Here is a 26,313-nt window from a genome sequence, read left to right as displayed (position 1 = left end):
GCGATGGTCTTGACCATTGCGACCATCACTATGGCCACTCGCAATAGCTGTGGGTGGTTATCCACAGCTATGCGAGCGGCCAGGAGGCCACTCCTAAAAAAAACTGACCTCCCTGATTCAGAGCGAGCGCTCGCTTTTTGTGAGCACCTCTGAATCAGGCCCAGTGGGAACAATTGCAATTTGTAGGCCACTAACTAATTCCAGTTGCCGTGGTTGATCAATCTAACATCATATTCACATATCTAAGAAGTGGACAGTGGGAACAATGGCAATTTGAAGGCCACTAACTATCTCTGTTTTTTTTTTAATGTCCCTGTACGGGTTGGGAAATGCCTTTACAGAAGGTTTGCAAAGGATTATTTAAGTCAATTGTTTTTTGGAAGCACTCTTTATGGTCCCCTTCTGGGATGAAAATCCACTCCTAGCCGCAGAAGCAGGCACAGGATTCTCAAGAAAGACAAAACATAAGGCCTTAAATCAGGGGTAGCCAACCTCAGTCCTTGAGAGATTATGTTTTCCAGATGACCGAGCTGGTGCACAGGTGTATTTATTACTCACCAAAACATTTAGAAAGATCCATAGGTGGAGTTAATTATTATAGTTTTTATTCTGTGAGGAGACCTGGAAAACATGCACTGTTGGTAGCTCTCAAGGACCAGGGTTGGCTACCCCTGCCCTTAAATCATAGATCTTATGCTTGTCCACATATCTGTGCTGGTTAAGTGGCACTTTGAGGCCACTAACTAACTATGTTTTTTTATGTCCATGTACAGGTTGAGAAATGCCTTTATAGAAGGTTTGCAAAGCATTATTTAAGTCAATTGTTTAGTTTTATTTGGAAAGCACTCTTCCTGGGCCCCTTCTGGGATGAGAAAATCAATTCCCAGCAGCAGCAGCCATGCTTAAGGATTCTTCTTTGGCAAGGACTGATGTAAATGTACTGTATCACATTTTTTTTGTAAATGCCTCCTCCCCTTCCATTTTCCCTCATAAATTTTCTTTGGAAAAAAAAAACTAAATTAAATTTACTACCAATCAACCCTTCCTGTCCCTGCCCTACCTTCAACTACATACAAACTCCAACTCCCTCAAGCCTCTCTTGAATAATAAAAGTGTTTCCTGATGTGCCATGTTTGAAGTTGAACTGCCATGTGTTTGTGCCGCCCACTGCTGCAGCTTAGCTTAGTCAGCCAGCTATCTTGGTGCAAATTTTTGGCCTAAACTAGACAAGCAAATCAATATTGTAGCTGTGAGGTGGTCAAAATTGACTGGAAACAAGGAGAAATAAATGTTATTGAGGTTATTAATACTGTAGGAACAAAAAAGGCCCATTTTATGTGATTTTAACAGTTTTTTTATTTTTTAAGAAAAAATCCAGATCCAAAACCAAAACAAGAAAATAAAACACGGAGGTGAGGTTTTGGCAAAACCAATCCAGATCCAAAACTAAGGGAGATCCAGATCCAAAACCAAAACACGGCGGTCGGCGCACATCTCTAATTACCATTAGTATGTACTGTCTTCTGCACTGCTTTCTAATCAAAATGTTCGTCCTTATTCTACCTCACACCTATATACCTCTCTTTTACCCTTCCAATGAAATAGTAAACTTTGGGCCTGATTCAGACCCACTCGCGAGCGGCTGTCCGCTCGCAAGTGGGTCGATGTTATGAACTGAGCATGTGCACGACGGAGGGAGCTCCGTCGTGCACATGCGCCAGACGCGACGTGCTAAGGAAAGTCCTTCGCTCGTTGTGTCCGATCAAAGGGGGCGTGCTGTCAATGTTGATTGACAGCACGCCCCCTTTGGTGGGCGTGCCGGGGGCGTGCCTCCCTGACGGGGGCGTTCCCACGGGAACGCCTCCCGTCAGAAGCCGGCCCACTGACATCACTAGTGATGTCAGTGGGAGTGATTTTTGCTCTGATAGAGCCAAAATCACTCCGGAGCTTGCGGTTGAAAACCTCAACCGCAGGCTCCGGCTCGCAAATTCGATGGTCGCGATGGTCTCGACCATCGCGACCATCACAATGCACGCTCGTATAGCCTGTGGGTGGTGACCCACAGCTATACGAGCGTCCAGGAGGACGCTCCATGAAAATGGAGCCCGGCCCTCATTCAGAGCGTGCGCTCTGCTCAGAGCGTACGGCTCTGAATGAGGGCCTTTGTCTTCTCTTATTGAAAAAATAAGGTTAATGGTTAGATCAGTCATACTCAAACTTGATCCTCAGGACCCCACACAGGTTGTGTTTTCCACATCACTCAGCATGTGCACAGGTGTATTCACTACTCACTGACATATTTTAAAAGATCCACAGGTGGAGCTAATATTTCACTTATGATTCTGTGAGGAGACAAGGAAAACATGTACTGTTTGAGTTTGACCCAGTTTGAGAACCTGTAGGTTAGATCAGTGGTTCTCAAGCTCGGTCCTCAGGACCCCACACAGTTCACGTTTTGCAGGTCACCAGGCTGGTACACAGGTGTATTCATTACTCACTGACACATTTTAAAAGATCCACAGGTGGAGCTAATATCTCACTTGTGATTCTGTGAGGAGACCTGGAAAACAAGCACCGTTTGGAGTCCTGAGGACTGAGTTTGAGAACATGTGGGTTAGATCATGATTATTTTTGGTTAAGCACATCTTTTACATCATGTGCTGTACTGTCTATATTCTTTACCTGATAAAACCATATTGCACAACATTTTTAATGACATGAGCCTGAAGGCTGACTAGACATACAGGTCTTGCTGCATATTCTGTATATTAAAATGTCTCTGCTGTAGCTGTGTCTCTGCTTTAGCTGTCGGCAGTGGCACACCAAGAACCTTATGGCAATACAATGGAATGCCACAAAACACTATGCTTAACTTGCAGAAGTCTTTAAATATGGTGTCTTGCCAGAATTGAATGTCACGCCCAATGGATTCCACAAAATTACTTTAAAAGTCACATAAAAAGAAAATAAAAAGCAAACAGTGTTCTCCTGTCCTTCCCTTTTAGCATATGCAGGGTCTGATTTAAAGATGGACAGTATTGTACAGCTGCAGGGAAGGGGCTGTGCAGTGCCATCCAAATAAAGTGCAAATGCAGCAGGAAGTGTCTGTAGGAAATAGACAGCTCCTGCACACATCTGCGATCTGAGTGCAGAATCCATAGATGCTGCCTTGGATTACCATTGCAAAGCTTACTCAGCCTGCTCGGCTCCTGGCTACTTGCAAAGTCGGGAAATCTGCATCCCATGATACAGACCATGGCCACTCCCAGTAAATGGGGGTGTCTTGTCCCCATTTCCAGGAACGGAGCTCAATGCCACACCTCCCCATCCCCAAATGGCCATAGCCTGTCAATCAGGCTGCAGCTTAGAGGGCTCTGCAATCGTGAGCATAGGACCCATTCTGCACATGCACTGACGCCCCACTATCACATATGTATATAAACCATCAGGTTTATACATGTCTAAATCAGGCCCACAGCGAACAAGTGTTATGCTAACCTTTAAAGGATATATTTCAGACATTGAAAGGTTTATTTTCTTTTCTCACTGACATTAACCCATAGGTGTGTTCTCACATGAAGTATGTATATGGTATCTACTTAGAGTGGAATATTAACCAGGGGGGCTTCACTAAATTACTCCAGATGTTACATAATAAACAGAAGGAAAAAATTAAATATAAACAGTGCAATCCTGTTTCCCCTATTTAGCACACATGGTGTACAAGTGTTATGCTAAATTTTAAAATGTATACAATAGGCATTGAATACAGAATTTTCGGTATATGTGTGGGAGGGCATTATGAAAGCGGGAGTCACCTCTTTCAAATGATGTGGCCCCTTAGCTGCTATTGTCTGGTGATCACCTGTGATCACCAGACAATATCATCCAATGCCACAGGAAAAACTAATTTCTCTGGATGTTGGAGTGATATATTAGGCTCTATTGCCCTCAAATTGGCCCACATGCTCATGGGGGCACCTTGTCTTGAAAGAGGAGAGTCTCTTCATTCAAACATTGTGACCCTTAGTAATTATTGTTTGGTGATCACAAGACAATAACAGAAACAGTACACAAAGCACATATCTCCCTCATCTTGTATCTATTCAAAAAGTGGTCACTCATTTAATGTGGTAGATTGTCTATTGTTTGAAATGTTGGGCTACCATATTCTCCCTTCACATAAGAAGCGTTAAATTACAAAACTTTGATCTTTGTTTTGTAAATCTACACATAGAATCCTGCTTTTAACTATTTTGGAAAGTTTGAATACTAGTGAAGCAAGAACCACAAAGTATTTGTTTGTGGTATTTATTAGTAAGGGAGAAAATCATGTTTGCATGTGTTTCCCTTTCTTGAAATTTCACAACAAAAACTAATTTTTTTAAGCCATTTCAGTAAATTGTTCTTACATGTTAGAATTAGTAAAAATAATAATAATAATAATAATAATAATAATAATACTAATAATAATACTAATAATAATAATAATACTAATTGTATCTTCTGAAAATGCAAAGTCTTCTAAAAAAAAGTAAAATTTGTGTGGCAACCACATAAAAAATCATTGATATTCATGTTGGAATGTTACAATTGCAAATGTGAAATAATTACCTTAGCACAAAGGTGAGAAAGCCCTTAGCAGCAAATGGATTAAGCATACCAATGTGTAGTGCGAGTCAATTAATGTTCTGGCATTATATTCTTCTATTCTGCAAGACATAGTATTTTGTACCATTAGACAGATTAGATATGGATGACAAATTGAGAATAAATTAATTATTTTATCAATATTTAATACATTAATAGCATTTATTTTGAAACATAATTTGTTCACGTTCGGAGAGCAGCATTTCATTCAATTAAATTATACTGCGAAGGATACAAACTTTGCCCCTGCATATGCTAACATATTTATGTTCTCAGCACATTTTAAAGAGGTTCATAATTGTGATATGAAATCCATTTTTAATTTTTATGGGTTGAAAAAAATATATGCAGGAGCAAAAATGAATAATATAACCAAAAAGTTTAAAAAATAAATTAATTTAATTTTTTATTTTAAAACTCTTATTCCCCATGGTTTAAACAAGGATTTTGAGCTCAAATGTTTATTATAATACATTTTTAGAGATATGCTCCATTTTTTAACATTGTTTTTTATTTTAAATCATTGGTCTTTGAGATGTTGGGTCACACTTTTAGCTATGTATTTATGTTATCTCCTTAGTATTTCTGTTAAGGTATTATAAATGTCATTTATTGTATACGGTGTGTAATTCTTGTTCTTATGTTATAGAAATATCACCTCTTGTGGTTATCATCCCCATGACAAAATGACAACTCCATTCTAGGCTCCAATAAAATGCCCACCCGAGTACATATCCCGATGCCTTATCACGACTTTAAGGGAAGTGAACAAGTGTTGGAGACATCGTAAGGGTCCCTGGAAGTACATCACTGGAGGTCCTGGGTCTGAGCATGAGTGTAATCACATGGGACGCCCTCATCCGGGATGATGTCACTGGTAGTTACATGGGCAGAACATCGCATTCCAGATTACATTCTGTTCCGGCTTCAGATGTATGAGTGGTAACTCTGTTGCTTTGGACAATCCAAAATTAAGGACAGGGGAAGTTGAATGGATTTCTCTCAATAGGATACATAGGGCATTAGAGGATAGGAGTGTCTATGTCTGGAAATAGGTTTTACCCTTTTGAATTGGTTCTGGAGTACTGGGTGGTATAAAAGCTGGCCCTATTGTTACATTCCCATCATGCCTTGAGGAAGATACAGATGTGAAGTATCAAAACGCATTGGTGAGTGGGATATCTATTTGTGGGATTGCTGTGGACCTCATCCGTCTGATCGATTGGGAATTCCAGGGAGGCCTGGGTAACAACTTTTACCAATTGCTATTTATTTCAGCTGATTTCATCTAGCAGATCTATATATTTGGTGAGAGGCCATTACTCCCATTTGCTTGTTTATACGGTTTAAATGTTGTAATAAATACAGTTTTACACTATTGGAGTTCCTTTCTACATTAATTTACATGGGAAAGTTGATTTTAAGGATGAAACACAATTCAGAGTGAAAATAGAACCTGTGGGTTGTGTACCCCCTCTTCCCCCGATGCTTATTTGTCTACCTTAAAAACGTAGCCCACCTTATCTGGTAGGAGAGCCTGTGTAACTGTCAGTTTATTCATAAGTTCATTACCTACTCCACTATGGAAGGTTGTTTACTTGTGTTTTGAGGTGATCACGAGGATGTGAAGAACTCAGGTGGAAACACACAAGACTTCATGAAAAGCATCCTTCAAATTCATAAATAGCGCTGAGAGACCATTTGGTGATTTTTTTTGTTTATATTTATGAGACTATGAGGGAATAGTATGATTTATGACAACAAAAACAAAATAAAAACTGCGCAAAAAAACATATATTGCATGTATAAATATGTTGGATTGACACAAGGCTTCCTTTATATAAAAGATTTATTAAATAAATAAATAGATATGACACATACACATACAATATCTAAATGGATAATTCACCATAAATAGCATACTCCTCTGGAAAATTGAGTGAATATCCAGCCAGTGTCACCTGGGGAATAAGAACGATTGCATCCATGGTAACAGAAATGATACTATTGTTCACCAGCTGATTAATTACAATTGTAAGTGAAACAATGTCTCTTTAAATGTCTTCCATAGGCAGATTTAATAACTTATGTTCACCGGCTTGATGTAAATAGAACACAGAGTTCCCAATAGCAATTAGTATCTTTGTATACTCACAACAATCATAAGAGGCCTGCAGTACCTCTTACCTCTCTGGGTCCAAGTAGACAAATATGGGAATGTGTAGTTCACTGTGTAGCATAAATTGGCATCCAGTACTCACACTAACCGTGTTCCTCTCAATACTGTCCATCACAGAGTTGGTGTATACGCTGGATCTGCACCCACTCGTACCTCCGGTATTTGCTCGGCCACTAGCGTGTCCCGCTTGTCTCCTCCCGTCAGAGTGGGGAGAGGTGTACATGCTGTGGTGGCTGGTTTTACACATGCAGCTCAAGTTAAGCTCGTATAGCCAGAAGGAGCTCCCCCGTGTGTAGTATTGGAGCTCAGGTGCTTACATGCTGGAAAAGAATCCCTGTAAATTGGGACAAAAGCACAGTGTTGCGGAAGCAATTGGGAAGTTCCACCTCTGTAGGTAAAAGGAATAGACAGGTAGTCCTTAATCGACGTGTTTTGCTCTCATCCAAGGGCTTTTTCAAGAACAAAAACAAAATAGATATTTTTATACTATATAAGAGATACATTGATGACTTACTGTAATTACTGTAATTTACGATTTACTCATAAGTATAATAATACTGTATATGTATTGATTTTTTGGATATTATATTAGCAGCTAAACCATATGACCATATAACCAATTTTAAAATAAAACATTCTTTAAAGAAATGGATCCCATTAGCTATGTTTCTTTCACTAGCTGCCAACTGGAAAAATGTCTTCAAATAAGAAATAAAAGTTAAGCTGAAGTTAAATATAATGAACAATCACAATTCATAAAAACAGTCTTTTTAAAACAAAATGTTTTTTAGGTAGGGGTTGTAGAAAAAGCTAGAAAAAAACCTTTAGGTAAAAAAGATCAGATTTAATTCAGGAAAAAACTTTGATGTTAATTAAGATGAAGAGCAATCCTCCAATTGCAAAAACACTATCACTCTGTTCAATGTTGATAATATAGAAATTGAAAAGTTTCTCAGTCTCCATTAGCGAATATTATTAAAAGACCCTATTTTAGTTCCACATCTACCAAATAACCCTACACTTTTCTATTCTATATATGCAGCCACAGCTGCTCTTACCTTTCTTACTTCACCCTTCTCTTTTCTCATCAGATCAATGCCCTGGGGTGGCTTGTCTGAGCTGGTTTGGGGGTGTCCTGCACTCTGGATTTGAACCCTAGTATGTTAGGGACCCACCCTACAGAGGTTACCTGGATATGGTGGGTAGGTCCATAACCTTGGCCATGATTATGCTAAAAACCTCTATTTATTGCAAAATTGTATTGCATATTGTTTTTATACATAAAATCAATAATTTGGAGTTGTGCACCTGTGATCTGTTTGTTTCTTTGCCTACAATAAAAGTCTCAACAAGTAGCACCTCCCATTATATATATATATATATATATATATATTCAGGGTGTGCAGTCCAGGACTCTTTCCTATACACTTCAGACCACCTCCCAGTAAACCACCCAAGAACTCCCATGGTTTTCCTTAGCCAGTGTTGATACCCACAGTAGCGTATGCTACAGCAGATTAAGTTGAAGACAAAGGCTGAGTGTAGGTATTTGAAGGCCCCATAGCAAGTTTATAAGGACCCCTATGTATCACCCAATAGTGAAAATATGTTTAAAACACATGTGCAGTGCATCCGTAAAGTATTCACGTGTTTCACTTTTTCCACATTTTGTTGTGTTACAGCCTTATTCCAAAATGGAATAAATTAATTTTTGTCCTAAAAATTCTACACACAATACCCCATAATGACAACGTGTAAAAAATGTTTTGAGATTTTTGCAAATTCAGTTAAAAAAAAACTAAGACATCACATGAACATTAGTATTCACAGCTTTTGCCATGAAGCTCATAATTGAGCTCAGGTGCATCCTGTTTTCACTGCTCCTTTAGATGTTCCTACAGCTTATTTGGAATTCAGTTGACTGGACATGATTTTGAAAGGCACACACCTGTCTATACAAGGTCCCACACTTGACAGTGCATGTCAGAACACAAACCAAGCATGAAGTCCAAGGAATTTGTCTCGAGGCACAAATCTGGGGAAGGGTATAGAAAAATATCTGCTGCTTTGTAGGTCCCAATGAGTTCTCAAAACATCAAAAAGAAAGAAAAAAAGGGAGTTGTCTTGGGTGGCGCACTAGTATAAAAAATAAAACATAACTTTTATTATATTCCCATAAAATATAAATTTTTATTGTGAAATATTAAAAACTTATACAAAAAAACATACATTTGTGATTGACAATACAAATAAAAAGTATGATATTAAAAACCAAAATGAGTCCCACTGTGCGTTTATTCTGATATTAATAATCATACTAACAGTGTATGTTTAGGTATAATTGACTACTGTAATACAGCAGATTAAACTGTACTTATAATTAGACTTCCTGAAATGCTGTTGGTTTATGTAGCATAACCGCTACCCAATATTCCAACCATTGCAGATTGTCACGTGGGTACATATATCGTTTTACATATTTAAATATAAGCCCATCATTGATTCATATTTTCTTCTTGGAAATGGTTAATAAGATCTCACATTGAGGTATGCTGGTAGATTATAGTGTTTTTACTTTGTCAAGATATATTATACTCGACAGACTGGAGATAATATGATATCATATAGGTATAAACTCGCAGATTCTCATCAGTTTGTTGTTCATCACATAATCACAGTTTGTCACAGTTATTACATATTCCACCTGTTAGATTAATATCAAAATTATTACTGCGTGGAGATCAGTGTAACAAGTGTGCATCCTTGTGTAGTGCTGCGAAGGAATAGCAATCGCAATGAATTAGCACACTATCGCAGATGAACTGCGTGCGTAACCGCTATTGCATTCGCAGTTGTGTTCAGTAGTGAATCAGGCGCTAAGTACACATAAGAGGGAGGATTTTTGCAAAGAGCAAAAAAAGAGAAAAAAACTCTTATTGTGGGCACACTTACTTATTTATGGAAAGTAATGTAAGGTGTTTGGTGAATTTACTTAAAATGTATATTATTTTCAGAATGTATTTAAAATATTGATGGGAAACTTAGTTCCCTTGAATGAGTGAACTAGAGTGTCCCTCACTAAAGGTGCGTACACACTGGGCGATAAATTGGACGATTGAACGATAACGATATCATTATCGTTCATTCGTTCACTATATCGTCCATTTTTTAACACCAAAACGATGAACGATAATGACGATGCGTGTTTCCGCGGGTCGTTCGTCATTGTCGTTCATCGAGCAAACATGCAGGCAAACCTGACGATATCGTCAGGTTGCTGCATGTCAGGGAATGGGGCAGAGTACCCGGCGCTGAACGGTATAGTTAATGATATCGTTCAGCGGGTGTGCTCAATGTCATGAACGACATTGAGCACACCCTGCCAGGGACACACTAGACGATATCGCTCAGGGAGCATATCATCTAGTGTGTACGCTCCTTTAGAAGCAACACACAATAGTAAAGACAACTTATTTTTGTTTAGTTTAATTTTACCATATCCACATCAAAAGATAGTAGATTCTAAATACCTGATGCTGTGGTCGTGAGAATATACAAAAATAGTAGCTTTAATATTGATCTGAAAATATATATTGTATGCTACCTCATATTAACTTTATATAGAACTGTAATAGAGATATATCTCAATTGTGATATCTCATCTAGGTAATTGGAAAATTACTTTCTATAAAGAAGACACTCTGTAAAATGTTCACCAAAAATTCGCTATGTCACACAGTTTGTAGCAACAGGTAAAATGTACCTAAATGTTTTGCCAATGCCATTTCTCTTTAGAAATTCACCAGCATTTTATATTAACAAATTGTTGTAAAGAGCAACATTATGCATACTTTGTTGCTATTTCAACACTGATAATTAGCAATGCTTCACAAATTTGTATATAGTGTCAAAAAAATCTTGTCTCTTATTACTGTTTTTTGATGAAAAACAAGTATATGTGCAGTATATATAAATTCCACACACACTAAATTGAAAGCTGTAACACCAACAAATTATTGTGCAATCGGTAAATGGGTAGCTGTTGTTAACACTGGAGTTTGGTTATTCACCAAAGATACAACAAAGAATGCTGATTGCTTAGATGTTTAGTATAGAAATTGTTTAGTATATTGGCAGTGTGGCAGTATCACCAGAGATGGCACTGGTGAGCAGCAGATTCTGTGTGGGGCAGGGGAGATCCGCCCACACAAACAAGAAAAGGATTCTGGGAAGACGTGTAAGGGTTGCCTCGTGGAGAGAGCTCAGGTGTGGGCTGATGAGGAGGCAGACCAGTCGGGCTGCTGTTGGAGACAGTCTATGTGGGACTTTGGCAGCCAGAGAGCCCAGTGAAGCTGAGCAAGCCATTAGAGGGCCAGGAGGCCTGGGTCTGTACCTGCAGGAGGCAGGGGGAACCCCAAACTCTCAGACTGTGTGACAATAAAGCAGTAAAGCTGCAGGCTGAGGAAGCCAGGGCCTATATCTGTAGGATACAGGGAAGGCCACCAAGACTGACTATTTCTGAGAGGCGGCAGCCAACAAGCTAAGAAAGCTGAACCAGGCCAGGAGGCTAGTGTCCAGTCCTGCATGTGGCAGGAAGGACCACCTATCACAGAGACTGTGAGAGACTTTCATGCAGGTTAGCTGCTTCTATAGAGAGGGTTGAAGAAGTGAGTTAGATGCCCTAAATAGGGGCTAGGCTGTTTATTATTTTATATTTCTGTTTCCTGGTTTGTATGCTGGAAGTAAAAGTACCATTTTCATGTATTCTACTGGAATGCCATGTGTGGACTCTAATTCTGCACCTAATCACTGCACCACTGACACCAATCTACTGAGCTAATTACCCCTAAGATATCACAGCAGATATGCTTCCATAAAGAAATTAGCAATTTATACATATATTGAAAAGACATCTCTGCTTAGGATAGTAGAAAAGTAGAACAGGCAGTGAGTAGCTAATCACTGGGGGACTGCTGTCATGCCATGTGTAGATAATTGAATGATTGATGAGTGTTCCCTCTAATGGAAGAAGAAAGAAAGAAACGCTTCTGCTTTAGCTTGATGTGAGCATTGTAGGGAGCAATTCTGGTACAGATGACAGGGTGTTTGAGTATTAAGAGAAGTACTTGGATATAGTTTGTTAGATCTCCTGGAGTAGTGGTGCTATCTGCACTGGTGGCGCCTGTTGCCAGAAAGTCTCCCAGTGCTGTGGTATTGATATGCTCTATAGGTAGCTTGAGACATATAATCCCCAAGAGGAAATAGATAAATTGACACACTTTTCACCTGCTTAGAGAGGCACTATGTTAATGTTGTTTAAGGTACTGATGCTACATGTGTGGTATCTTATTCTTTATAGTTAGAGCCGTAACTATACTTTTTGGTGCCCTGCTAGAGAGAGCATTGGTGCCCCCCCGTCATTTTTTTAAAATAGAAACAGAAGATAAAGGACCTGAAAAAGGGCCATATCCTCATGGAAAAGGACCAGGGAAGATAGAGGGGAGGCCAGGAGATGCTGGGGATAAAGTAGAGGAAGCTACAAGTAAGATTGATAATAAACAGGAGATTTGACAGGCCCAAAGAGCACCCCCTGCCCTGCGGTGCCCTGTGCGTTGGCACAGGCCGCACTACCTGTTTATAGGCTTGACTTTTAGCAAAAATGCTGAGGCATGGAATGTGCACTGCCTCATGTAGTTTATGTAGCTGGTATTGCCACTGATCCTCTTAGCTGGAATATGTATTTCAGTTTGAGTATGGTATGTTTGCATTATGACTCTGATTTTATAAGGTTGTTTGTCAACAGGTGTTGTTTGAAAGCCATTAGTATAGTTTTCTACAGAAAGTGCTTGTGTAAATGTATAAATTAAAATGTAAAGTTTATAGTATAGGAGCACAGAAAAATAAACTTATAAACAGGCATAATGTGAGGGCTCTACTGTTTAGGTTAGATTTGCTTTCATTTGGTTTTAATTCATCATGGAGTTATATCTATTGGCTTACCTTGTTTTTTGTCTGCACCCTCTATTTCTCTTTGTAGTTTTTGTATTGGTGCCAGTTAGGTGTAGTGGCACTCCTCTCTCTGTTCTGAAATTATGGGAACGGGATGCCGGTGCTCAGGATCCTGGCGGTCAGAAACCCGATGCTGGAATCCTGGCAAGGTTAGAATACCGACACTTGTCAATCAGTATTCTTACCCTCCCCCATTCCCTGCCATAACCCTCCTTCCCCAGTGCCAGACCCTAACCTTCCCCACCAATGCCTAAACTAACCTCTCCCTCCCCACACCCAAAACCTAATCCTCCCTCTTAGTGCCTAACTCTAACCCTCCCCCTACTGCCTAACCCAAAAGCTGGCCACACACTAGACCAACTTACATCCAACCAGCCAACTTGTTGATTGGTTGGAATTAAAATCTGGTAACGTATGGAAGTAAATGATGATCAGTAATTTGCTCCTAAATGCCAGAAAACAGATGAAATGGTTGTCAGACAAGTTTGTTAAATGTTTGATCTAAACAATTTGTTCAAACAACAGTTTTTGTCCATTTCCCGGCATTTGGGAGCAAATTGCTGATTGTAATTTACTTTCAATCCTTACCAGATTTTCATTCCAACCAATCAACAAGTTGGCTGGTTGGATGTAAGTTGGTCTAGTGTGTGGCCAGCTTAACTCCTAGCTCTAACCCTTCCCCTAACCCAGCTACTTCCCTTCAGGATGCCGATGCTGGGATTCTGACAGGTGTTGAGATTCCGGCACTGTCATTCTAAGTGTCGACATCCCAACTGGATTTTTAACCACATCCCGATCTGATTTATAAAAATAAATATTTGTTCCTTTTCACTTTTTTATAATTTATTTAAGTTATATGTTTTTATGATCTTTTTATTACCCTTCTCAGTATTAACTTTCAGCAGTATTACATTAAACATTCTAATTAATCTAATATATTTATTTGTTCTTAAACAACACATATTACCATTAGTATGTACTGTCTTCTGTACTGCTTTATAATTAAAATGTTCTTTCTTATTATACTCCACACCAGTATACCTCTCTTTTACCCTTCCAATGAAACAGTTAACTTTGTCTTCTCTTATTGAAAAAATAAGGTTAATGGTTAGATCAGTCATTCTCAAACTTGGTCCTCAGGACCCCACACAGGTTCCGTTTTCCATGTCACTCAGCAGGTGCACAGGTGTATTCATTACTCACTGACACATTTTAAAAGATCCACAGGTGAAGCTAATATTTCACTTGTGATTCTGTGAGGAGACCTGGAAAATATGTACTGTTTGGGGTCCTGAGGACCGCGTTTGAGAACTAGTAAGTTAGATAACAGGTTCTCAAACTCGGTCCTCAAGATCCCCAAACAGTGCATGTTTTCCAGGTCTCCCCACAGAGTCACTGGTGAAATAATTAGCTCTACCCGTGGATCTTTTACAATGTGTCAGTGAGTAATGAGTACACCTGTGCATCTGCTGGGTGACCTGAAAAACATTACCTGTGTTGGGTCCTGAGGACCGAGTTTGAGAATCACTGGGTTAGATAATTATTATTTTTGGTTAAGCATATCTTTTACATCATGTGCTGTACTATCTATATTCTTTACCTGACCAAACCACATTGCACAACATTTTTAAGGACATAAGCCTGAAGGCTGACTTGACATACAGGTCTTGCTACATATACTGTATATTAAAAATCCTCTGCTGTAGCTGTGGGCAGTGGAGCACCAAGAACCTTCTGGCAATGCAAATGGAATGCCACAAAACACTATGCTTAACTTGCAGAAGTCTTTAAAATTTAAATATGATGTCTAATGTCACGCCCAATGGATTCAACAAAATTACTCTAAAAGTCACGTACAAAGAGAAGAAAAAGCAAACAAATAGTGTAATCCTTTATTTGGATGGCTGTGAAACGCCATCCAAATAAAGTGCAATTTCAGCAGGAGGGTTCTGTAGGAAATAGACAGCTCCTGCACGCATCTGCGATCTGAGTGCAGCGTCCATAGATACTACCTTGGATTATCATTGCAAAGCTTACTTAGCCTGGCCGGCTCCTGGCTACTTGCAAGGTCAGGAAATCTGCATCTCATGATACAGACCCTGGCCACACCCTGGAAACGGGGGTGACTTGTCCTCATTTCCAGAAATGGAGCTCAACACCCCCTCCTCCCCACCCCCAAATGGCCATAGCCTGTCAATCAGGCTCCAGCTTAGAGTGCTCTGCAATCATGATCATAGGACCCATTCTGCACATGCGCAGAATGGGGTCCTGCCCATGAATTGACACCCCACCATTAAATATGTATATAAATGGTATGCAGTCGGGAAGCCGGCGGACTTAATCCCGACAGCTGGCTACCTGACTACTTTATCCCAGCGAGGGCTAAATGACAAGCATCTAAATCTAGATGCCTGTCATTTTACCGATGCCGGGAGACCGGCGCCCGGCATCCCGATCGAAGTGATGCTGGGCGCCGAGCGCAGACAGCCATGGGGGAAGGGTTACTTTTAGGGCTCCCCGGGGGGACTTAGGGTTAGGCACCCCCCCCGGGAGGTTAGGGTTAGGCTAGGGGGGGAGGGTTAGGGTTAGGCACCCCCGGGGGGGACTTAGGGTTAGGCGGTAGAGAAGAGAGGGCTAGGTTTAGGCACTTAAAGGGGAGATTAGGGTTAGGCACTGGGGGAAGGTTAGGGTTAGGCACCCCTAAGGAGGGTTAGGGCTAGGGTTAGGGGGGAGGTTAGGTTAGTGAATATTTACCTGGGGATAATCGGGATTTTCAACCATTTCAGGCAGCCGCTGTCGGGATTCCAACCGCCGGACGTTTGTCCGGTGGTTGGAGTCCTGACAGCGGCTACCGACATGGGTGAAAATCCTGATCATCCCCATACCGATTCCATATAACCATCAGGTTTACGTACATATCTAAATCAGGCCCACAATGTGCAAGTGTTATGCTAACCTTTAAATTATATATTTCAAATATTGAAAGGTTTATTTTCTTTTCTCACTGACATTAAACTATAGGTGTGTTCTCACATGAAGTATTTATATAGTATCTTCTTAGAGTGGAATATCAACCGGGAGGCTTCACTAAATTACTCCAGATGTTACATAAAAAAAGTGAAGGAAAAATTAAATATAAACAGTGCAATCCTGTCTTCCACTATTTAGCACACATGGTGTACAAGTGTTATGCTAAACTTTAAAAAGTATACATTAGGCATTGAAAACAGAATTTTCCATATATGTAGTTGAGTACTTGCACTCCTTTCTGTCTACGGTAGACAATGGGTTTTTCTTTCCCTTCTAACACCTAACCCTGTAACTGAGGCATCTGTCTGCAATATAAATTGTTTCTTGAAATTAGGAGCCTGCAAAACAGGTTCTGCACACAAGGAGCGCCTCAAATCCTGCCATGCAGCTCCAGCTGGTCTAGACTAGGGGTGTGCACCGGCCACTTTTCGTGTTTTGTGTTTTGGTTTTGGATCTGGATCTTTCTTCGTGTTTTGGATCTGGATTGGTTTTGCCAAAACCACCCTTCCGTGTTTTGGGTTCTGGGTTTTGTGTTTTGGATCTGTATTTTTTTTTAAAAAAGCATAAAAACAGCTAAAATCACAGAATTTGTAGGTTTTTCTGCTCCTATGCTATTATTAACCTCAATAACCTTAATTTCCACTCATTTCCAGTCTATTCTGAACACCTCACACCTCACAATAGTGTTTTTATGTCCAAAAGGTTGCACCGAGGTAGCTGGATGACTATGCTAAGCGACACGAGTGGGCGGCACAAACACGTGACCCATCTAGGCGTGAAACTGCAGTGGCAGACAGGATGGCAGTTTGAAAAACTAGGCCCCAAACTGTACATAATGCAAAGAAAAAAAAGAGGTGCAAGATGGAATTGTCCTTGGGCCCTCCCACCCACCCTTATGTTGTATAAACAGGACATGCACACTTTAACAAACCAATCATTTCAGCGCCAGGGTCTGCCACACAACTGTGGCTGAAATGATTGGTTCGTTTGGGCCCCCACAAAACAAGCTGGCAATTAATGTGTCCCTGCACAAACTGGCTCTACGGAGGCAAGATGTCATCCTCATCCTCCTCATCCACCGATTCCTCACCCTCTTCAGTGTGTACATCCTCATCCTCACAAAGTATTAACTCGTCCCCACTTGAATCCACCACCACAGGTCCCTCTGTACCTTCTGGAGGCTGGTCTCCCTGGAAGAGCTGATAATTCATTTTGATGAACATCATCTTCTCCACATTCTGTGGAAGCAACCTCCTACGCCTTTCGCTGACAAGGTTCCCGGCTGCACTAAACACTCTTTCGGAGTACACACTGGAGGGGGGGCAACTCAGGTAAAATAGAGCCAGTTTGTACAGGGGCCTCCAAATTGCCTCTTTTTCCTGCCAGTACAGGTATGGACTGTCTGCCATGCCTACTTGGATGCTGTCACCGATGTAATCCTCCACCATTCTGTCAATGGTGACAGTATCATATGCAGTGACAGTAGACATGTCAGAAATTGTTGCCAGGTCCTTCAGTCCGGACCAGATGTCCAAACTTGGTCCTGCCTGCCCTGCATCACCGCCAGCGGGTTGCTTAGGATACCTAAGTTTTTTCCTGGCAGCCCCAGTTGCAGGAGAAAATGAAGAAGGAGCCGTTGACGTGTCACGTTCCGCTTCAGCTGACAGTGTGTTCACCAGCAGGTCTTTGCACCTCTGCAGGCTTGTGTCGGCCGGAAAGAGAGACACCACATAGGCTTTAAACCTAGGATCGAGCACGGTGGCCAAAACGTAGTGGTCTGATTTCAACAGATTGACCACCCTGGAATCCTGGCAAAGCGAATGAAGGGCTTCATCCACAAGTCCCACATGCCGAGCGGAATCGCTCCGTCTTAGCTCCTCCTTCACTTTCTCCAGCTGCTTCTGCAAAAGCCTGATGAGGGGAATGACCTGACTCAAGCTGGCAGTGTCTGAACTGACTTCACGTGTGGCAAGTTCGAAGGGCTGGAGAACCTTGCACAACACGGAAATCATTCTCCACTGCGCTTGAGTCAGGTGCATACCCCCTCCTTTGCCTATGTCATAGGTGGATGTATAGGCTTGTATGGCCTTTTGCTGCTCCTCCATCCTCTGAAGCATATAGAGGGTTGAGTTCCACCGCGTCACAACCTCTTGCTTCAGGTGATGGCGGGGCAGGTTCAAGAGTGTTTGCTGGCGCTCCAGTCTTCGGCACGCAGTCGCTGAATGGCGAAAGTGGCCAGAAATTTTTCGGGCCACCCAAAGCGTCTCCTGCACGCCCCTGTCGCTTTTCAGAAAATTCTGCACCACCAAGTTTATTGTGTGAGCAAAACATGGGACGTGCTGGAATTTGCCCAGATGTAATGCCCGCACAATATTGGTGGCGTTGTCAGATATCACAAATCCCCAGGAGAGTCTAAGTGGGGTAAGCCACTGGGCGATGATTTCCCTCAGTTTCTCTAAGAGGTTGTCGGCGGTGTGCCTCTTACTGAAACCGGTGATACACAGCGTAGCCTGCCTTGTAACGAGCTGGCATTTCTGAGATGCTGCTACTGGTGACGCTGCTGCTGTTGCTGCGTAAGGTGATACATCTACCCAGTGGGCTGTCACAGTCATATAGTCCTTAGTCTGCCCTGTTCCACTTGTCCACATGTCCGTGGTTAAGTGGACATTGTGTACAACGGCATTTTTCAGGACACTGAGGACACTTTTTCTGACGTTTCTGTACAGTCTCGGTATCGCCTGCCTAGTGAAGTGGAATCTAGACGGGATTTGGAACCGGGGACACACTACCTCCATCAATTGTCTAAATCCCACTGCACTAATGGCGGATACCGGACGCACGTCTAACACCAACATAGCAGTCAAGGCCTCAGTTATACGTTTTGCTTCAGGATGACTGCTGTCGTACTTCATCCTCCTCGCTAAGGACTGTTGGAGGGTCAATTGTTTAGTAAAAGTAGTGGTGTTCCTACTTCCTCTCTGGGATGATGAACGACTCCCAGCAGCAGCAACAGCAGCAGCGGCAGCAGTAGGCGTAGCAATGCAGGATCCTCCAGAGGAATCCCGGATAGGAGAGTCAGTCATGCCAGTGACATGGCCTGCAGGACTACTTCCGATCCTGACTAAGGAGGAAATTGACGAGGAGGGAGTTGACGGTGTGGTTTGCAGGCACTTGGATACAACAGGACAACGGGATTTAGGTGTCCCTGGACTGCTTACGGTCTTAGCCAAAGTTTCTGAACTTGACAGTAACTTTTTATGAACGCGCTGCAGGTGCCGTATAAGGGAGGATGTTCCTAGGTGGTTGATGTCCCTACCCCTACTTATTTCACCTTTACATATGGTACATATGGCAAGACAGTTGTTGTCCGGATTTGGATAGAAATATTGCCAGACCAAAGAGGTGGAATGTTTGGTCTTCTGCCCAGGCATGACCGTGATGGGCTTTTTCATCCCACGGACAACAACTGTCTCCCCCGAAGCCTGATTTAAACAAACCACATCACCATCAGAATCCTCCTCGCCAACTTCCTCCTCAGCGCCAGCTACACCAGTATCCTCATCCTGTTGTACTTCAACAGTGACATCTTCAATTTGCATATCAGCAAGTGGACTGTGGGTGCTCCTTTCAGCACTTGCAGGGGGCGTGCAAATGGTGGAAAGAGCCACCTCTTCCCGTCCAGTGCTGGGAAGGTCAGGCATCGCAACCACCACCACACTTGGACTCTCCTTGGGGATTTGTGATATCTTCTTAGAAAGCACAGTTCTTCGCTGTGCTTTTGCCAGCTTAACTCTTTTGATTTTTTTAGTGGGAGGAGGGCTTCCATCGTCATGTGAAGCTGAACCACTAGTCATGAACATACTAGGGATCGACCTTAGCCGTTCCTTGCCACTCCGTGTCGTAAATGGCATATTGGCAAGTTTACGTTTCTCTTCAGCTGATTTAAATGTCTTTTTCAAGGTCATTTTCCTGAACTTTGCCATTTGGGATTTGGCAGACGACGTTGATGGCATGTTATCGTCTATGTCATGACTAGTGGCAGCAGCTTCAGCACTAGGAGGAAGTGGTTCTTGATCTTTCTCTATTTTATTTTTATCGGAGAAAGTTTGGTCCTCCATTTATGTTATATCAATTTGATATATACGTGCGGCTAAACACAGAAAATAATTTTTTTTTTGGTTTGGACTGGAGTGTACTTTGTGGGTTACAGCACCCTTTAACGGTCAAGCCAGCCGGCCCTTTACTTATGACACAGGCGCACGCTTGGCACTACTTTGTTGATGCACGTGCGGCTACTGCGCACACAATTCACAAACACAGAAAATAATTTTTTTTTTGGTTTGGACTGGAGTGTACTTTCGGGGGTTACAGCACCCTTAACGGTCAAGCCAGCCGGCCCTTTACTTATGACACAGGTGCACGCTTGGCACTACTTTGTTGATGCACGTGCGGCTACTGCGCACACAATTCACAAACACAGAAAATAATTTTTTTTTGGTTTGGACTGGAGTGTACTTTCGGGGGTTACAGCACCCTTTAACGGTCAAGCCAGCCGGCCCTTTACTTATGACACAGGCGCACGCTTGGCACTACTTTGTTGATGCACGTGCGGCTACTGCGCACACAATTCACAAACACAGAAAATAATTTTTTTTTGGTTTGGACTGGAGTGTACTTTCGGGGGTTACAGCACCCTTAACGGTCAAGCCAGCCGGCCCTTTACTTATGACACAGGCGCACGCTTGGCACTACTTTGTTGATGCACGTGCGGCTACTGCGCACACAATTCACAAACACAGAAAATAATTTTTTTTTTGGTTTGGACTGGAGTGTACTTTGGGGGTTACAGCACCCTTTAACAGTCAAGCCAGCCGGCCCTTTACTTATGACACAGGTGCACGCTTGGCACTACTTTGTTGATGCACGTGCGGCTACTGCGCACACAATTCACAAACACAGAAAATAATTTTTTTTTGGTTTGGACTGGAGTGTACTTTGGGGGTTACAGCACCCTTTAACGGTCAAGCCAGCCGGCCCTTTACTTATGACACAGGCGCACGCTTGGCACTACTTTGCTGATGCACGTGCGGCTACTGCGCACACAATTCACAAACACAGAAAATAATTTTTTTTTTGGTTTGGACTGGAGTGTACTTTCGGGGGTTACAGCACCCTTAACGGTCAAGCCAGCCGGCCCTTTACTTATGACACAGGCGCACGCTTGGCACTACTTTGTTGATGCACGTGCGGCTACTGCGCACACAATTCACAAACACAGAAAATAATTTTTTTTTTGGTTTGGACTGGAGTGTACTTTCGGGGGTTACAGCACCCTTAACGGTCAAGCCAGCCGGCCCTTTACTTATGACACAGGCGCACGCTTGGCACTACTTTGTTGATGCACGTGCGGCTACTGCGCACACAATTCACAAACACAGAAAATAATTTTTTTTTTGGTTTGGACTGGAGTGTACTTTCGGGGGTTACAGCACCCTTAACGGTCAAGCCAGCCGGCCCTTTACTTATGACACAGGCGCACGCTTGGCACTACTTTGTTGATGCACGTGCGGCTACTGCGCACACAATTCACAAACACAGAAAATAATTTTTTTTTTGGTTTGGACTGGAGTGTACTTTCGGGGGTTACAGCACCCTTAACGGTCAAGCCAGCCGGCCCTTTACTTATGACACAGGCGCACGCTTGGCACTACTTTGTTGATGCACGTGAGGCTACTGCGCACACAATTCACAAACACAGAAAATAATTTTTTTTTGGTTTGGACTGGAGTGTACTTTCGGGGGTTACAGCACCCTTTAACGGTCAAGCCAGCCGGCCCTTTACTTATGACACAGGCACACGCTTGGCACTACTTTGTTGATGCACGTGCGGCTACTGCGCACACAATTCACAAACACAGAAAATATATTATTTTTTTAGCACTTGGGGGGAGCACCCCTGATGGAAAGATCACCCCCTGGACAACACTACAGCACTCCTTTAGGACTGGGACACTGCACAGGACTTTGGAGTGGACACAGCCCCTATGGAGAACTGACTGCACAACACAGTCCAGCCAGCCCCTATGGACTTTGAAGTAGTGGACACAGCCCCTATTAACAACAGCAGCACAGCACAACACAGCCAGCCCCTATGGACTTTGAAGTAGTGGACAACAGCAGCACTACACTACAATACACTACACTACACTACACAGCCCTAACTCCCACCCTCCCTCTTCACTGTCCACAGCCGAGTGAGAAAATGGCGCCGACGCGGGTACCTTATATAGGATCCAAAACCCGCGAGACTCGGAAGGCGGGATGATGACGTTTTGCCTCGATTTCAGATCTGAGTCAGGCGGGAAAAGTCGAACCTGACTCGGATCGGACTCGGATCGGGGGGGCTCGGGGGGGTTCGGATTTCAGAAATCCGAACCCGCTCACCCCTAGTCTAGACCAAACTATTTTGTCTGGGAACTGTTTTTTAAGACACTCAGTTAATGGTGCTGCCCTAGTGGCAAAATCACAAATGAATCTGCGCTTAGTAACTCACTAGGCCAAGGAATTTTCTCAGCTGGGATTTACATTTGGGTTTAGGCCATGAGAGGACCGCTTCCACCTTACTGGGCTGAGGTTTTACCTGCCCTCTGCCTACAACATATCCTAAATATTTCACCTCCACCATTCCAATGGCACACTTCTCGGGATTAGCAGTAAACCCATGTGCCCGTAAAGATCGTAACACTGCTTCTACTCTTGAAAGGTGTGACTCCTAGTCGGGGCTAAAGATCACAATGTCGTCTAGATATTCCTTGTGAGGTCACATCAACCTGTTCATAGCCCTCTGAAAAGTTCTTGGCGCTCCATGCAAATCAAAAGGCAGCATTTTGTACTGGAACAACCCTCTGGGGTAGAGAAGGCTGTTTTTACTTTAGCAGATTCAGTCAAAGGAATCTGCCAATACCCTTTTATCAAATTTAGGGTGGTGAGATACTGGCTGTTTGCTAGATTCTCCACCAGCTCATCTACCCGGGGCATAGGGTTGTAATCAAACTGCAAAACTTTATTTAATTTGCAAAAATAATTGCAGAATCTTAAATAAACTGAAGGTTTAGGCACTCAAACAATGGGATTATTCAATTCGCTATTTGATTGCTCTATGACTTCTAAGCACAGAATCTCCTCCTACTTCCTGTTTGACTGCTGCCCGCTTTGATTTGGGTATACGGTATGGCCTTAGTTTTATCACCACCCCAGGAGCAGTAACTATATCATGCTGGATAATTTGGGTTTTCCCTGGAATGGCAGAAAACACATTTTGGTGTTGTGCTACTAAATTTTACCACCTGCTGTTTCTGGCTAAGATTAAGGGTATTTTCAATGGGTACCTAACTTTCCAGGGTTCTCTTGGTGGTTAAAGAGGGCTGACCAGCACTTTATTTCCAGGGTTTAACAGGTTTACATGGTAGATTTGCACCTACTTCTTTCTACCTTCTTGTCAAACCCTTTAATTAACAGGTCCCACTGCCTCTACTGTAACTTCAAAAGGGCCTAGCCACTGGGCACACATTTTGCTTTCACTGGAGGGCACCAGAACCAGTACTCTGTCTCCTGGTTTATAAGACCGGTTAACCATGGTCACATCATAATGACGTGTTTTCCGCTGTTGTGCTCTACTCATCTGCTTTTTCAGGAGTGGTGCCTTACAGTTGGCCCACAAACTAGAAGATGTTAGGTTCTTGACATGACTGCTATTCTCACCCCTCTTTTAACAGATTTAAAATCCCTCTAGGTTGCCTCCCATAAAAAAGTTTGAAAGGACTAAGGACCTCATTCAGAGTCAGTCGTAAGCGCTGAGCGCTCACGTCTGACTCGATGTTGCCCCACATCGCATGCGCACGATGGAGCCGGCTCCATCGTGCGCATGCGCGAGACCCGGCTAACGACGGGTGATCCATCGTTAGGCGTCTCGTCGTAGACGGGGCGAGCTGTCGATGTTGAGTGACAGCTCGCCCCATTTTCTTGGTGGGCCGGGGGCGTGCCTGGCCAAAAGGAGGCATTCCAGTAGGAACGCTTGCTGTTTGGGGGCGGCCCCACTGACATCATCAGTGATGTCAGTGGGGAGCTTCCTGCACGAGCAGAGCAGGAAGCTCCCTGGGGCTTAAGGTTGATGAGACCCTACCTTAGGCCATTCAGGATGCAAGTGGCCGCCCTGTTTCAGAATGACCGCTTGCATCCTACGACCACCTCTGAATGAGGCCGTAAATCCCATATAGGATTGGGGTACCACTTAAACTGCAAACATTAAATAGGGTAGGAGTAAGTCCAATCTCATCTTTCCTTAGAAAGCACCCTTTTTTTGTTTGTTTAAGGGTCTGGTTAAAGCGTTAGACCAATCTATTTGCCGGTGGTAGACTGAGGCAGTAATCCTATACACCTTTAACATCTGGCACAAGTCTTTCATTAGATTATAGACAAAAGGGGTACTGTACCTTGGCCTGTTAAGCGGGTGTACAGTGTTAACAATTCCTGGGCAATGGTACTAGATTTCATATTTCATAGTGGCATGGCCTCAGGGTATCAGGTGACATAATCCACTACTACTTGTATGTATTGATGCCCTCAAGCACATTTTTCCACTGGTCCTATCAGATCCATGCCAATGCTCTCAGGCACTGAATTGATAGGGTGGGGAACCAGGAGCACCCTAAACCCCATCCGGGGTGCTGTCCTCTGACATACTGGTCATGCCTGACACAATTTCTTTATTGCAGCATGAATACCAGGCCGAAAAGAATCTTAGTTGTATGCGCTGGAGAGTTTATTCCTCCCTTAATGGCCACTCCTCAGATGAGTGTGTGCTGCCCCTAATACCAACTTCTCTTGTTTCTGGGGAACTAATAACTGATCTACCCTTTTACCCTGCAAAGAGATTACATGGTACATCAAATCATTTTTCAAAATAATATATGGTACACCTTCGGGTGGCACAGCAGCAACCACTTTGCCATTAATTTATACTACATTTTCAAAGGCATTAACCAGATTTCTATCATTCTGTTGGTCTCCACCAAAGTCCTTTAAAGACACTTGCTTGCCAAAAGGGAACCACTGGGACTCAGGCCCTGATTCAGAGCCATCCCTCTGAATTTAAGAGCGGCCACCTGGCCGCTCGCATAGCTGTGGGTTACCACCCACAGCTATAGCGAGCGGCCAAAATGATGGTCGCGATGTTCAAGACCATCATGACCATCGGGCTTGTGATGAGACCCTTGTGGTAGGGTCTCATTGCCGCAAGCCCTGGAGTGCTTTTGGCTCTATCAGAGCCAAAAGCACTCCCACTGACATCACTTGTGATGTCAGTGGGGCCAGCCATGCCCCCGCCACACCCACCAAAGGGGGTGTGCTGTCACTCACCATCGACAGCATGCCCCCTTTGGTGCGAGGCCCATAATGACGGCTTGGCTGGGCCGTCATTATTTGGGTCTCGCACATGCGCACGACGGAGCCACCTCCATCGTGCGCATACGCACTTGGCCAACATCAACCCGCTTGCGAGCGCTCAGCGCTCGGAGTGGGTCTGAATTAGGCCCTCAGTCTCTGTTTCCTCCTGTAACTCGATTTGTGTTTGCTGCTCAGTAGCCAGTTTTTGATGGCCTGCAGCCAATTCAGCAAATACCTTTCTTCCATATCAATCTGCTGCTTGTATACAAATGCAGCAAGTCTGACTATCCTGCTAGGGCAATCCAGATTCTCAGATCACTACCCCTGCTAAACACTGCAAATCATTTCCTGGTCTCAAAGCCCTATACACATGAATTAGTGACTGCTGTACAGAGAGCACACTTACCAAACTGCCAGACTCTGCTCTCTCTTGGGTCATTTGCTGCGTAGTCCAGCAAATCCAGATGTTCGGATTTTGTGGAATCCGAAGTGCTCAGAACAGTGGGGATCCGAGTCCACCCAAGCCGAGGCTCGGGTATTCCCACTGATTCGGATCCCCACTGTGAGCCCCACGTCAGCGTCCTGTTGTCGGATCTCACGAGAGTGCTGAAATCTTGCGAGAAGAGACAGGTCACCTCTACATAAGGCATCAATTCCCGTGACTCGGCGCCATTTGTCCTGCACTCTCCGGACTGTGTGCTACTCTGCAACTGGGCAGGCTGGCATAGAGGATAGAGAGGATCTCGTCGCAAGCCCAATGGTCTCAATAATCACGACAGACTCCAATCCACTTGCACAAGCTTTGCGAGCGGGCTGGATTAAAAAAAAAAAAAACACGCCCTGATTCAGAGCGAGCGCTTTCCAGCAGCGAGCGGCTCTGAATCAGGCCCTTAGCCCTTTGTGTATAAAAAATACAAGCACCGTGACTTTGTGGGCCATAGCCTTCTGTGTATACAAAATACAAGCACCGTGACTTTGTGGGCCATAGCTTTCTGTGTATA

The sequence above is a fragment of the Taudactylus pleione genome, unplaced genomic scaffold (genome assembly GCF_031769625.1).
Source record: "Taudactylus pleione unplaced genomic scaffold, aTauple2 ptg000353l, whole genome shotgun sequence".
Taxonomy (NCBI): domain Eukaryota; kingdom Metazoa; phylum Chordata; class Amphibia; order Anura; family Myobatrachidae; genus Taudactylus; species Taudactylus pleione.
This window is presented reverse-complemented; position numbering follows the sequence as displayed.